Source organism: Salvelinus sp. IW2-2015, unplaced genomic scaffold, assembly GCF_002910315.2.
Source record: "Salvelinus sp. IW2-2015 unplaced genomic scaffold, ASM291031v2 Un_scaffold2451, whole genome shotgun sequence".
Classification (NCBI taxonomy): domain Eukaryota; kingdom Metazoa; phylum Chordata; class Actinopteri; order Salmoniformes; family Salmonidae; genus Salvelinus; species Salvelinus sp. IW2-2015.
This window is the reverse complement of record NW_019943772.1, coordinates 35,849-49,238: the sequence shown is the minus strand read 5'-3', so window position 1 is coordinate 49,238 and position 13,390 is coordinate 35,849. Positions and strand designations below refer to the sequence as shown.

Sequence of the window (13,390 nt, the reverse complement as noted above, 5' to 3'; positions counted from 1 at the left end):
CTCATATCAATCCCCTGAGGAAGACATTTAAGAGCACCTGAAGTCTGAAAGCAGACTTTAGCAGGCAGCCATCTTTGATGAATATACAATGCTGTGTGGTTTAGGGTGTGCATCTGAAATGGCCTGTTATTCCCTATAAATCCCCCCCCCCCCTCCCCCCACAGGCACTCTGATCCAAATAAGTGGACTAGGTAATAGGTCGGCCATTTTGGACCCACACCTCAAACCCACACACTACAGCATCATTCATCAAAGACGGCCCGACTACAGTCTGCAGGGACTCGGACTCGGTATCGTGTTCCCCACAGCTCTCACTCCCCTGGGATGATAGATTCTCCTTGGGTCTGTGTGTGTTAGAATATAAATATCTAGCTACCTTAGAGGACTTGAAACTACTTCCATTTATCAGCCTGGCTAAACACCTGCATACTATAGCTAGCTTACCCAAGAGTGTTAGTTCAACTTCAAACTAAGTATGTTATTAAAATATATATATATATATTATTTGTTTTATTTAACCTTTTTTTAACTAGGCAAGTCAACAAATTCTTATTAACAGGCCTACACTGGCCAAACCCGGACGACGCTGGGCCAATTGTGCGCCGCCCTATGGGCAGTTACTTCCTGCACTTAGAGCACAGGAGGTTGGTGCCACCTTAATTGGGGGGGGGGCTCATGATAATGTCTGGGGCAGAATGAGTGGAATGGTTTCAAATACAACAAACACGTGTTTGATGCCATTCCATTCGCTCTGTTCCAAACATTATTGTGAGCTGTCCTCCCTTCATTAGCCTCCACTGACCTAGAGAAATTGTTAGAGAAAAAGCAGCTGTTCTTTTGAACAATTATTTACTGTAAACAAATTGGCAACAGGCTTTCAGAACGTGTATAGGAAAGGACATTCAACAAGCATGGCACTTACACAAATGACTGATGATTGGCTGAGAGAAATTGATGATGAAAATGTTGTGGTAGCCTTTTTGTTAGACTTCAGTGTCGCTTTTGACATTATTGATCATAGTCTGCTGATGGAAAAACATATGTGTTATGGCTTTACATCCCCTGCTATATTGTGGATAAAGAGTTTACCTGTCTAACAGAACACAGAGGGTGTTCTATAATAGAAGCCTCTCCAACATAATCCAGGTAGAATCAGGAATTCCCCAGGGCAGCTGTCTAGGCCCCTTACTTTAAAAAATCTTTACTAACGACATGTCACTGGCTTTGAGTAATGTCTATGTATGCAGATGACTCAACACTATACACGTCAGCTACTACAGCGACTGAAATGACTGCAGCCCTTAACAAAGAGCTGCAGTTAGTTTCAGAATGGGTGGCAAGGAACAAGTTAGTCCGAAACATTTCAAAAACTTAAAGCATGGTATTTGGGACAAATCATTCACTAAACCCTAAACCTCAACTAAATATTGTAAAACATAATGTGGAAATTGAGCAAGTTGAGGTGACTAAACTGCTTGGCGTAACCCTGGATTGTAAACTGTCATGGTCAAAACATGTTTTAGTTTAGTTTAGTTTATTAATTCGACTATTTAAAAAAAAAAAAAGCACACATAAAACTTAAAAGCCATACATGCACATGAATAAAATCGTCGAGGATAACACACAATACAGTCTGGGACTTATTTCCATTGTGGTCCTCTTGAGACAAGACGGCTAGACAAAATCAAACACAGTATGGCAGTGAAATAATAAAACAAAAACACAAAAGAAGAACATCTATCTCATCATTCCAGTTACATCATAGGGGTTATTCATATAGGCACAGAGGGCATCTGTGTTGATACAACATTAGCTAAGATGGGGAGAAGTCTGTCCGTAATGGAGCGCTGCTCACTATCAACAATCAACTATCAACAAGGCCGGTCCTACAGGCCCTAGTTTTGTCGTACTTGGACTACTGTTCAGTCGTGTGGTTAGGTGCCACAACGAGGGACCTCCAAAAATTGCCATTGGCTCAGAACTGGGTAGCACGGCTGGCCCTTAATTTAATTTTCTCTCATGTGACAACATGCAATTTATCCTGCTGTGATTAATGGTGCCCCATGGAGCACGCTAACGTAGTATGGTAGCAGGTGAGGCGATGGACGATTCAAGATTCTCCTGGAGAATAAATAAATAGGATATAATAGATAAACTAGTAGCTTGCTGTTGGTGTGTAGATGAATAGATAAACTAGGTGCTTGCTGTTGGTGTGTAGATTAATAGATAAGCTAGTGAGTAGCTTGCGTGTTGGTTGTGTGATTAATAGAGTTAACTCGTAGCTTCTGTGGGTAATTTAATGAGAATTAACCTAGTAGCTTCTGGTGGTGGATTAATAGATAAACTAGTAGCTTGCTGTTGGTGTGTAGATTAATAGATAAGCTAGTAGCTTGCTGTTGGTGTGTAGATTAATAGATAACACACGGTATCTGGTGTGTAAAGATAGTACTTCATGGGTGTCGTCCTATTTTAGATGGGCTGTCTTTGCTTTCTGTGAGTCACGAGGAGCCGCAGCATGCGGCCATCGGACACAATATTAAGAAGAGAAAACAAAAGAAATATGTTGTGATCGTCGCAGCCCAGCATCCTACCCTGAGGCAGACTGTTGCAAGCAGAGTGTGTGTGTGTGTGTGTGTGTGTGTGTGTGTGTGTGTGTGTGTGTGTGTGTTGTCTCTTATACACATCATATAGTATTTGCATATAAAATGTATACATTTGGGCTCATGAATTTTTTAAAATGTATTGAATAATTCATTGTAATCAAAAAGCTGAATATATAATGTAAAAATATACTGTTTTCCTTAGCTGGTCTCCGTCTTTATTTGGCGATGCCATTGTTTATAATACTGTCAGTCCTGTGTCCCAGTTAACAGTGCACCATTTCAGTGTCTCTGTTTGTCATTTCAGTGAGAAATTTATGGTGAGACTGAACAAGAATGAAGGTCCCAAGAACACAGACAAGGTTGATCGTTTGTGTGCTCTGTTCACGGTGAGCTGTCCATACACGCAAACAAACACACACACACACAAACACACACACACGCACATGCAGTAACCTGTACATACAAACACACACACACACACGTGCAGTAACCCGTACATAAAAACACACACATGAACACACAAACACACACACGCGGTAAACTCTACATACAAACAAACACACACGTTTTTATGATCATCAAACAATTGTTCACATAATGGTAATGGGGTTTATCCTCTCTGACATCACTAATTAATGTGTTAACCTCTTTACTTTATCCTCTCTGACATCACTAATTAATGTGTTAACCTCTTTACTTTATCCTCTCTGACATCACTAAGTAATGTGTTAACCTCTTTACTTTATCCTCTCTGACATCACTAAGTAATGTGTTAACCTCTTTACTTTATCCTCTCTGACATCACTAAGGTCATGTGTTAACCTCTTTACTTATTCCTCTCTGACATCACTAAGTCATTGTGTTAACCTCTTACTCTATCCTCTCTGACATCACTATCATGTGTTAACCTCTTTACTTTATCCTCTTTGACATCACTAAGTCATGTGTTAACCTCTTTACTCTATCCTCTCTGACATCACATAAGTCATGTGTTAACCCTCTTTACTTTATCCCTCTGACATCACTAAGTACTGTGTTAACCTCTTTACTTTATCCTCTCTGACATCACTAAGTCATGTGTTAACCTCTTTACTTAATCCTCTCTGATCACTAAGTCATGTGTTAACTCTTTACTCTTTATCCTCTCTGACATCACTAAGTCATGTGTTAACTCTTCCTTTATCTCTCTGACATCACTAAGTCATGTGTTAACCTCTTTACTCTATCCTCTCTGACATCACTTAAGTCATGTGTTACCTCTTACTTATGCCTTCTCTGACATCACTAAGTCATGTGTTAACCTCTTTCTTTATTCCTCTCTGACATCACTAAGTCATGTGTTAACCTCTTTACTTTATCCTCTCTGACATCACTAAGTCATGTGTTAACCTCTTTACTCTGCAGGATTTAAGTAATAAAGACATGAAGCGGGACCTGTATATTGTTTCACAAGTCATCAGAACCGGTAAGTAATTGTCGTGTCCCAAATGGCACCATATTCCCAATGTAGTGCGTACATTTTGAGCCCCATGGGCCCTGGTCAAAAGTAGTGCACTTTAAACTGTAAGGAACAAGGTGCCATTTTGGGACACAGAAATAATCTAATTTGGTCTCAGTGAAGCAGAACACAGAGACAGTAAAGCAGTATGCTGTTTGTTTTTCTTAATTTGAGGAAATGGGCTCGGGTCACCTGCTGTGTACCCAGCATCTCAAGTGTGTGTAACTCTGTCATGCACTTTGTCATCTCTCTGGCTGGCTCTAAAGGCTCTTTTTCTCCCTCTATCATACGTTTTCTAGTCTTACATCTACCTGTGAATTCAATGTTTTATACAAAGCATTCGGAGTAATCCGTCCCACTGATTCTCTTCCTCTGTTAAGTTAAAACAACTCCAGTATCTAAGTACAGTTCTTCCTCTAGCTGTTTCTTTTACACATCTACAGATGCCAAATCATAATTTGACCCAGTTTCTTACAGCAGAAGAATTATCCTGCAGCAACAGGAAATGTGAATTATTATCTGGATTATAATTAATGTTTTTTGTAAGGGCAAATCAAGTCTGACATTTCAAAATGGAAAATACAAACTTCTGAAGGTTTTTTAATAGTGCTGAGCGATTAGTGTTTTTTGAGGTCGGTTCGGTTTCGGTTCGATTATAGAAAAAAATATTAACGTTTTCAATTTAGTTTTTTACATGAAATGCACTATGCATTATGTGGGTTGAATGCTGTAACTACACAGAATAAAACAATACAAGTCCCATGATGGTAGTGACTGCCCATTACTGCTTATCACTTATTAACCATCATCTATTCACTTTAATAAAATATATCAGTTGTTTAAACAATATTTGTTTGATTTGATTTATTAGGATCCCCATTAGCCCACGCCAATGGCGACCACTAGACTTATTGGGGTCCGACACATAAGGAAAAAGACAATACAGACAAAAGACATTTACAGACATTTAAAAACATTAACATCTAGTGTGTGCATCTATCAGTTACACATGTCAGTACATACACACAACCAGTAGGTCACATGTCAGTACATACACACAACCAGTAGGTCACATGTCAGTACATACACACAACCAGTAGGTCACATGTCAGTGCATACACACAACAAGTAGGTGACATGGGGGCAAGGCGTTGTGCTGTGAGGTGTTGCTTTATTTTTTATTTTTAAACCAGGTTCACTGTTCACTTACTGTATATGAGATGGAAGGGAGTTCCATGCACTCATGGCTCTGTATAATACTGTATGTTTCCTTGAATGTGTTCTGGACTTGGGGATTGTGAAAAGACCCCTGTTGGCATGCCTGATGCGTTAAGTGTGTGCGTCAGTGCTGTGTGTAAGTTGACTATGCAAAATGTTTTTTTTAAATATTTCTTTCCTCAACTCTTATCAAGAAAGACTGGCATGCATAGTATTGATATTAGCCCTCTGATTACAATGAAGAGCAAGACATGCGGCTCTGTTCTGGGTCAGCTGCAGCTTAACAAGGTCCTTCTTTGCAACACTTGACCACACGACTGGACAATAATCAAGATAAAATAAAACTAAAGCCTGCAGGATTTTCTTTGTGGAGTGGGGTGTCAAAAAAGCAGAGCATCTTTTTATTACGGACAGACCTCTCCCCATCTTTACAACCATTGGATCTATACAATGCCTTGGAAAGTATTCCGACCCCTTGACTTTTTCCACATTTTATTACGTTAAAGCATTATTCTAAAATATATTTTTTTAAATCCTTAGCAATCTACCCATAATGACAAAGGAAAAACAGGTTTCAGAGGAAAAAAACAAGCCACGAGGTCGAAGCAATTGTCCGTAGAGCTCAGAGACAGGATTGTGTCGAGGCACAGATCTGAGGAAGGTTACCGAAAAATGTCAGCAGCATTGAAGTTGCCTCCATCATTCTTAAATGGAAGAAGTTTGGAACCACCAAGACTCTTCCTAGAGCTGGCTACCCAGCCAAACTGAGCAATCGGGTGATAAGGGCCTTGTTCAGGAAGGTGACCAAGAACCCGATTGTCACTCTGACAGAGCTTCAAAGTTCCAGAGATGGGAGAACCTTCCAGAAAGACAAACATTTCTGCAGTACTTCACCAATCAGGCCTTTATGGTAGATTGGCCAGATGGAAGCCACTCCTCAGTAAAAGGCACATGACAGCCCGCTTGGAGTTTGCCAAAAGGCACCTAAAGACTCTCAGACCATGAGGAACAAGATTCTCTGGTCTGATGAAACCAAGACTGAACACCAAGTGTCACGTCTGGAGGAAACCTGGCACCATCCCTACAGTGAAGCGTGGTGGTGGCAGCATCATGCTGTGGGGATGTTTTTCAGCTGCAGGGACTGGGAGACTAGTCAAGATCGAGGCAAAGATGAACAGAGCAAAGTACAGAGAACTCCTTGATTAAAACCTGCTCCAGAGTGCTCAGGACCTCAGACTGTGGCGAAGGTTCACCTTCCAATAGGAAAACGACCCTAAGCACACAGCCAAGACAGCGCAGGAGTGGCTTCGGGACAAGTCTCAATGTCCTTGAGTGGCCCAGCCAGAGTCTYGACTTCAACCCGATTGAAAATCTCTGGAGAGACCTGAAAATAGCTGTGCAGCAACGCTCCCCATCCAACCTGAGACAGCTTGAGAGGATCTGCAGAGAAGAATTGGAGAAACTCCCCAAAAACAGGTGTGCCAAGCATGTAGCGTCATACCCAAGAAGACTCGAGGCTGTAATCAATGTCTAAGGTGCTTCAACAAATTACTGTAATATTTCATTATTGTTTATTAGCAACATTTAAAAAAAATACTGGTTTTGCTTTGTTGTTACGGGGTATTGTGTGTAGATTGATGAGGACAAAAAAGAAACGATTTAATCAATTTCAGAATAAGGCTGTAACGTAACAAAATGTGGAAAAGGTCAAGGGGTCTGAATACTTTCTGAATGCATTGTATGTTTAGACCATGACCGTTTACAGTCTAAGGTAACACCAAGTTATTTAGTCACCTCAACTTGTTCAACAGCCATTCATTAACATAGTCAGCTGAGGTCTAGAACATTCCATGCTCTTAGTTTTAGAGATGTTCAGGACCAGTGTATTACTGGCCACCCATTCCAAAACAGACTGCAACTCTTTGTTAAGGGTTTCAGTGACTTCCTTAGCTGTGGTTGCTAATGTGTATATGGTATACATGGACACACATGATTTGTTTAATGCCAGTGGCAGGACATTGGTAAAAATAGAAAAGAGTAGAGGGCCTAGAGAGCTGCCCTGCGGTACACCACACTTTACATGTTTGACATTAGAGAAGTTTCCATTAAAGAAAATGCTCTGAGTTCTATTAGATAGATAGCTCTGAATCCACGATATGGCAGAGGTTGAAAAGCCATAACACATGAGTTCTCAATAACATGTTATGGTCAGTAATATCAAAGGCTGCACTGAAATCTAACAGTACAGCTCCCACAATCTTATCAATTTCTTTCAACCAATTATCAGTAATTTGTGTCGGTGCAGTACATGTTGAGTGCCCTTCTCTATTAGCATGCAGAAAGTCTGTTAATTTGTTTATAGAAAATTAGCATTGTATTTGGTCAAACACAATRTTTTCCAACATTATGCTAAGAGCTGGCGGCAAGCTGATATGTCTGCTGTTAGAACCAGTAAAGGCTGCTTTACCACTTTTGGGTAGCGTAATTACTTTGGCTTCTCTCCAGTCCTGAGGACAAAGACTTTCCTCTAGGCTCAGATTAAAGATATGACAGATACCATCCTCAGTAGCTTTCCATCTATGTTGTCAAAGCCAGGAGGTTTGTCATTGATAGATAACAATACGTTTTCTAACTCTCCCACACTAACTTTACAAAATTACAATGCTTTTCTTTCATTCTTTTTTTTATTTTTATGCATGCATATGATGGCTCACTGTTCATTGTTGGAATTTCCTGKCCAAGTTTGCCCACTGCCAAGAAGTAATCCTCAAAATAATTGGTCACATCAAATGGTTTGTGATGAATAAGCCATCTGATTKAATGAAAGGTGGGTTGAATTTGTCTTTCTGCCCATAATTTCATTTAAWGTACTCCAAAGTTTTTTCATCATCCTTTATATAATTGATCTTGGCTTCATAATACAGTTTCGTCTTCTTTTTGTTGAGTTTAGTCACAACATTTCTCAATTTGCAGTAAGTCAGCCAGTCAGATGTGCAGCCAGACTTAGCCAGTCCTTTGATGACATTATTATTTAATTCCAAGTCATCATCTCATCTCTACAGAGCTGCTGTCTATGCTGTCTGACAGAATCACTATTTTAGTAGTTCTTCAATGTAAATAAGACATAATTGTATGACTGCTGAATACCAACTATCAATCACTTAGATTATGTATTTTAAGGTAGAGATACCTCGCGAAGCCTCTGCTTTTTATCCCTCTTTATCGTGAATTTAAAAAACTAAAATGGAATTAAAATAATTGAACCGACTTCGGTCAGTTAGTTGTTTAATTTTGGTTAATCGCTCAGCACTACTTTTTAAACATAGCTACAAGTTTGCTGTTAGCTGTGCAGGAAAAAGGATGATCAAATTAACATCCAGTATCTGTAGTCCCTGTGTAGGGCTACTCTCAGAATCTCACAAAGTTTTACTACTGTCTGCTCAGATCCAGGTGACATTTAGGCTATGACAGACACAGACTAACTGCGGTGACCACAGTGCAGATGTTGCCACTGCTGTGTTCTGTGTTCCCTTTCACACCTTCAGACAGGACTATCCATGGTATACACACACAGATAGGCATAGTCATGTTTGTTTGTCTAGCTACATTGTTTCATAGCTAGCATATTCACACAGGGTTGTTGTTACGAATCCCTTTGGCTCTACGGTCGAGGGGGGGGGGGGGGGATGGCAACGAGACCCGTAACATAACTCATGCAAATTATAACAGTGAAAAAGTAACAGCGAGAAAAAATAACCACAGACAACTTAAAATCTACCGTTGGTTCTACTCATGGTTTATTTGTAAACACACAGTAATGGGGGAGCGGGAAAAGGGGCTGAGCTGGACCCAAGGAAAGAAATAATAAGCATTCAAAAACACCCCTAAGCTAGTCTACCTGCTTCAACAACAGCTAGCTAACTAACCAAAAAATACAGAGGGTGGACCGCCCAGTTCTAGCTAGTATATTTAGACATGCGTTTACCTACGGGTAGTGTATGCCCATGGGCAACTTGTCTTGGTACTCCCCTTTCCACAATCAAACAAACAGTCAAACACACAACACAAGTGACCGTAGGTGTAAAAACAAACAAGAGAGATTGAGAGAGAGAGAGGACACAGAGAGATTGAAACAACAAGAGATCGAGCTCAAGAGGAACCAACTGAATGGGTTTTTAAACCAAGGGAAAAGGGATGTGATTGGGTAATGCAAACAGGAGGAGGTGTGTCTTCTGATTGATGACTGCATGGTGACTGATTGGGGAATGATGATTGCCACCTGTGAGGGGAGAAGGAGAGTAAAGAAACACACAGGATACACACACACAGGATACCTGTACCGTAACAGTTGTTTACATGTGAGTGTATCATGCTTGTCATGGTATGTATGATGTGATTGTGATAGAGTCTCTCTCTCGCTCGCTCTCTCTCTCTCTCTGTGTGTGTGTGGTTGTGTGTGTGTGTTGTGTGTGTGTGTGTGGTGTGTGTGTGTGGGTGTGTGTGTTGTGTGTGTGTGTGTGTGTGTGTGTGTGTGTGTGGTGTGTGTGTGTGTGTGTGTGTGTGTGTGTGTGTGTGTGTGTGTGTGCAGGTCGGATGCTGCTGAATGACTCTAAGAAGGGTCCTCCTCACGTCCAGTACAGAAGACCGTACGGCTGTGCTGTGCTGGCCATGAGTGATGTACTACAGACCATCTCAGAGTTGAAGGAGGAGAAGGACTTTGTACTCAAAGTCTACACGTGAGTAGCATACACACACATACTTGCACGCACACATGAACATACATTATGCATACATACACACAGACACACACACACACATACATTCGGACACACACACACACACACATTGCGCATGTTGTATATATATCTATAAAGCCAGTATTGTATTTTTAAACAGACTCCAGTCACATCCTGATAGCCAATCCACCATTAGACTCAAACATATTAGAATAGGAAACGAAACCCTTGTAGTACTGAGAGCCGACACAATATTCCCCATCAGCAATGAACAACTAATGATGAACTCCTTCTGGCCATAGAGAAATCAACGTGTTAACATTGTAAAGCGATTATGCCCTATGTTAAACCAAAATAGTTGCATTTTGTAAGGCTTATATGTCTTTGGAAAAATACAATTTACAACAGAAATGGTTATGTGTTGCTCTGTTTGGGCTCATTAGGTCCTTGTGTTTTCCCCCATCACACAGTCTAATGTGTTTACTATGGAAATGAAGCAGAAGTGGAATGCTGATGAAGTTAGATTTGAAGAAACACCCACTATGGAACTGCTTGCTGTTAATGTTTCATTCTCCTTACTAATTTTCCACAAGTGAAATTGAACTCGACTGTTAAGTGTTAACGTTATGTAAACACGCTGTAATAAATGTTGATATACATAGGATTATATGTGTCCGATCGCCTCGATTCGGTAGCAAACTTTGAAAATGTTTTTTTTTTTTTACATTGGATAAAGGTAGAGACTCAGACCCAGAAAATGGTATATAATACATTGCAGTTGAGGAACAATGACCAAGGCATTTTGKTTTGAAAGTTGATAAACTTGTAAACCCCACTTTTGAGAAAATAGCCCATAAATGTTTTGGTACACCTACAGGAGAGCTCTTCTTTGTCTACACCCTTGATGACTAATGTTATATCTTTCAGTGCGGTAGAAAGGACTATCAACAATACTGAGCAGCTCATGTTTATAGACGGAAGCATGCTACATGACAGACCAATCCAAACTCATCTCCCAGCATGTCTAGTCCATCCATTTATCTCAGCCAATCATGGCTAGCGGGAAGGTTCCTGACTTTGTCCATGGCTAAACCAGCTGGGCTCATACTTTACGGATAAAATACAATTTTGTTATTAAGGTACATGAAAGTTCATATGTCCTGAAGGCATTTAGGATCACCACTTTTATTTTATGAATGTGAAATGTCAGAATAATAGCAGAGAGAATGATTTTTTCAGCTTTTATTTCTTTCATCACATTCGCAGTAGGTCAGAAGTTTACATACACTCAATTAGTGTTTGGTAGCATTGCCTTTAAATTGTTTAACTTGGGTCAAACGTTTTGGGTAGCCTTCCACAAGCTTCCCACAATAAGTTCCCACAATAAGAATTTTGGCCCATTCCTCCTGACAGAGCTGGTGTAACTGAGTCAGGTTTGTAGACCTCCTTGCTTGCACACGCTTTTTCAGTTCTGCCCACAAATGTTCTATAGGATTGAGGTCAGGACTTTGTGATGGATCATACTTGATTTTTGGTCTTAGGCATTTTGACACACTTTGGAAGTATGCTTGGGGTCATTGTCCATTTGGAAGACCCATTTGCGACCAAGTTTTGAATTCCTGACTGATGTCTTGAGATGTTTTCAATATCTTCCACATATTCTGCCTCCCTCTTCATGATGCCAATTCTATTTAATGGAGGGCACCAGTCGCTCCTGCAGCAAAGCAGCCCTCAACATGATGACTGCCGTGCTTCGCGTTGGGATGGTCGTCCTTTCGATTTGCAAGCCTTCCCTTTTTCTCCAAACATCACGAGGGTCATTATGGCGCAAACAGTTCTATTTTTTGTTTTCATCAGACCAGAGGACATTTTCTCCAAAGAGTACGATCTTTGGTCCCATTGTGCAGTTGCAAACTGTAGTCTGGCTTTTTTATAGCGGTTTTGGAGCAATGGCTTCTTCCTTGCTGAGCTGCCTTTCTCAGGTTATGTCGATATAGGATACGTTTTAACTGTGGTTATAGATACTTTTGGACCTGTTTCTTCCAGCATCTTCACAAGGTCCTTTGCTGTTGTTCTGGGATTGATTTGATTTGGGTGCTTTTCACCGCAAAAGTACGTTCATCTCTAGGAGACAGAACGCGTCTCCTTCCTGAGCGGTATGACGGCTGCGGCGATGTCGTCTAAAGTTCTGGTTTAGACGTGTTAAAAATATGACAGTCAGTCCTTGAAGAAAAGGCCCTCATATTGCAACATCATAAGCCCTGTGGAGAATGGCAGAGATTCGCCTAGTTTTCAGTGGCAGTGAGGCAGAACAGAGGAGACCAGAACAAGTTGATATTGTCGTTCCATTGGCACCAACGGGATGGAATCAGAGCAGTGGGGTGCGGGAAGTGATTATGCTGGCTAGGAATCGCTGAAATGGATGGAGGGAGTTCTGGACTGTGTGCTTGGTTCTGTGGATTCAGGTGGAGAGAGGTCTTCTTCTCTTGCTCTACGTTTCTCTCGCACTTTCTCTCTCCCATTGTGCTCTCTCTCTCTCCTCTCTCTCTCTCCCTCTCACCTCCTCTCTTTCGCTTCTCTCTCGTCTTCTCTCTCGTCTCTTCTTCTCTCCTTCTCTCTCTCTCTCTCGTCTCTCTCTCGTTCTTCTCTCTTCTCTCTCTCCTCTCTCTCTCTCTCTCTCTCGATCTCAATTTCTGTCTCGCTCTCTTTTTATTTCCTCTTGGATTTCTCTCTCCTCCCCCTTCTTTTTTCCCTTCTCTTTCTGTCATTCGGTTATCTCATTTAAATTAGTCCCTCTCTCTTTGCTATCTCTCTCGCTCTCGCTCTCCTGTTTCCTTTCTCTTCTCTCTTGATTATCAAATGTCAGGTCGTTATTGTTGACGAGCCTTGTCTTCTTGCTGGATTTGGATTGAGCCAGATGTTTTATTGGTCAGAACACCAGGTGGATATTATCTCTGTGGTGGGTGTCTCTTGTTTAGATAAGGAGATTCTCTCAGGAGGCAGTGGATATTGTCTGGGTTATTAGGATGAGGTGTGTGTGTGTGTGTGTGTTGTGTGTGGTGTGTCGTCGTGTGTGTGTGCCCACATTCTGGTGTAACAGGAAGCTGGGTGGTGATGTTGATGATGAGGGGAATGAATTAGCTAGTATAAGTGGTTTACAGTATACTGTAGTCTGTCGCCTGTGGATGAATTAGCTAGTAAGTGTTACAGTATACTGTAGCTGTTGCTATGTGGATGATTAGCTAGTTACGTGGTTACAGTATGCTGTAGCTGTCGCTATGTGGATGAATTAGCTAGTATAAGTGGTTACAGTAATACTGTAGCTGTCGCTATGT

General features: G+C 41.0%; 1 long non-coding RNA gene across 1 annotated transcript; it reads left to right on the top strand.

The window, feature by feature from the left end:
* The first annotated feature begins 2,906 nt into the window (after nucleotides 1–2,906).
* On the top strand, nucleotides 2,907–10,055 carry LOC139025273 (uncharacterized). The gene is made up of 3 exons (XR_011476786.1): nucleotides 2,907–2,989; nucleotides 4,008–4,068; nucleotides 9,908–10,055. It is a non-coding gene; the product is annotated as an uncharacterized lncRNA (long non-coding RNA).
* The last annotated feature ends 3,335 nt before the right edge of the window (nucleotides 10,056–13,390 follow it).